The following is a 2458-nucleotide window of genomic DNA, read 5'->3' as shown; positions in this document are numbered from 1 at the left end:
TCATCAAATCTTAAACAAGTTGTTCATTTAAGTCATTCATTTGCAAATGTGTGACTCTTAGCAATCACTGATTCTTATCAGTGACTGTCTTGCAATACTTTATCTACATATAAACAGGACACTTTTTAAACAGAAAATGGGAATCACTGCTTGTCTATTTCCTACTGGTTCTTCTTTTGTGAATAAAACTAATGGGCTTGGGAGCAAAAATATTATTCTTTTCTTTTTTTTATTTAAAAATATGGAACGCTTCACAAATTTGCGTGTCATCCTTGCACAGGGGCCATGCTAATCTTTTCTGTATCATTCCAATTTTAGTATGTGTGCTGCTGAAGTGAGCACATATTATTCTTTTCAATAACTACAGTACTGAAGCCTTAGTGTCCAAGGTAGTTGGATTCTACAGTATATTTTCACTGTGATAGACAGAGGCTGAACATAAAAAAAAAAAAAGCAAAAAGACAAAGCCATCAACATGTCTTGAAGTCTCAATTTGAAACTCAGAACAAGTAGTTTTTATTTTTTCCTTTAAATTTATTTCACAAATTAATTTCTCTGAATCAATATTTTTAATGCAATCTGAACTTGACCTGCAATATTGGAAGTCTTTAAATTTAAAGATAGAACTGCATCCAAACTATCTTATACAATTTGCCTCTGACCAACCATCCGTAGTTGTAAGTGAGCTTAGCAGATCTATCTATCTATATATTCTTTTGTCTGCTCAGTATTGTTTTCTTAGGAGAAGCAGATTTCTTTTCCTCCCTCCCTCCCTTCCTCTCTCTCTCTCTCCTTCCTTCCTTCCTTCCTCCCTCCCTCCCTCCCTCCCTCCCTCCCTCTCTCCTTCTCTCCTCTCCACTCCTTCCTTCCTTTCTTCTGGGTTTACATTTTATTTTTAAGGTGGAGTCTAACTGGAGTCTAACTCTGGCCCATCACAGCTCTCCTCCACTTCAGCATCAGGGTTTGCCTGGAGAGTGGGCTCATCACCCCCCAAAGGCCACACAGCATCCTCTCAGGGCTCATGCTAGAGCTTTCTAGAGAGTTGCACACTTTCCCTAGGATTGCAGCCCTAAACACCGAAGCCTGGAGCTGTGGACTGATCTGCCTGAGGGCAAATCAAGCAGAAGGAAGCTGCGCTGGGAGGTGCAGCATGATCCCGCAGGGCCTAAGTCAGGCTGCAGGAAAGTTGACTCCTGACTCCATGCCCGCAGCTTGTTTAAGACTATGGGTTATCTTTCATTCTTAAACTACTTTGGGTTGTGTTTCTATCATCTGTGACCTAATGAGTCCTGCTGGCCACAGTGTGACGGAGCCATTTTAGTTTTGACTTCTGCCAAAGTTGCTGTACGTGCAGTTTTGGGGTCTGTGCTAGGCTGGGGAACTGCGTCTGCCAGTTTGAGTCGCGGGTCTTAGCCACTCGTTTCTTGTTGCATACAGGACACACTGCCGGCTTTTCCTTTTTTTTCTACTTCCCATAAACAGGTCACAGATTGAAATGATGGGTTAGAAAATTTCTAGAGTGTCGGGAGTAGCCAGGGACCCTGAAGATTGTAAGACAAACGAAAAGGTTTAGAACTTGCAGTGGAAATGATAAGTGGGTTGAGCATCTGAGCCGGCCCAAGACAGGGAGTTGGTGAAGCCTCAAGTTATCAGCAGTGGCTGTGTGACTGGAAATCCTGGCGTTCACTTGGTTTATCAGCAGAAGGTGCTTTGTGTTTGAGCTCTGGCACTGTGGTATCTCCTGTGTGTGGGGTTTACCGAGCTGAGGGTATATGTCACCCACACTCCTGAAGAACAGTGGACTTCAACTGTGTTCCTGAGTGTTCTCAGGTTTACGTTTGTCTTATCCCACTTTTTAGGCCTGGCCTTGTCTGTCCCAGGCTGAGGAGAAAAAGCACTGCCCAGAGGACAGAGCGATGGAGCTGTCCGCTCTACACCTGTGGGTTGAGGGGTGGGGCTGGGTTTGAGAAACGGAGGGAAGGGCTGTACATGGAAGAGAAATGAGGATGGACATCCAATGGCTCCCTTGAGATGGCTGTATTGCTGAGAGTAAAAAATGCATATTTTTTTTGTACTGTTATGATTCTTGCTTTTTCAAAGATAAGACACTTAACATATGGAAGTCTGATCATCTCCACCATGGCTGAATGTGTGCGTTACAGGCTGCCCTGAAGCTGAGGCAGGCTCAGGCTGGCCATCTTGGCCTTGGCGGGCACTCTCGGCCGGTCCTGAAGAGTGACCACTTCTAGTAGTAACTGAGCAGTATCCTGGGAGACAAGGTCTGAGAAAGTACAAATGGGAACTGGAGCGCAGAGCACAACAAACCAGTTCTGTAGCTACGAAGCTGCGAATGCCATGTGCAGAACTCAGCCCACTGCTCCTCTCTGACGATGCTTTCTGAGAAGTCCAGAGTCTTAACCTGAATAATGACTAGTTTTGCAGACAAATATATTTTATT

At 44.3% G+C, this 2458-nt stretch overlaps 1 non-coding gene across 1 annotated transcript; it reads right to left on the bottom strand.

Moving 5' to 3' along the window:
* Window positions 1-235: 235 nt before the first annotated feature.
* LOC111726702 lies at window positions 236-342 on the bottom strand. The gene has a single exon (XR_002774414.1). It is a non-coding gene; the product is annotated as a U6 spliceosomal RNA (small nuclear RNA).
* Window positions 343-2458: the final 2116 nt, after the last annotated feature.

The sequence above is a fragment of the Otolemur garnettii genome, unplaced genomic scaffold (genome assembly GCF_000181295.1).
Source record: "Otolemur garnettii isolate 467f Iridium unplaced genomic scaffold, OtoGar3 scaffold00075, whole genome shotgun sequence".
NCBI classification, from domain to species: Eukaryota; Metazoa; Chordata; class Mammalia; order Primates; family Galagidae; genus Otolemur; species Otolemur garnettii.
Note: the sequence above shows the minus strand (reverse complement) of the source record. Positions and strands in the feature narration are given on the sequence as shown.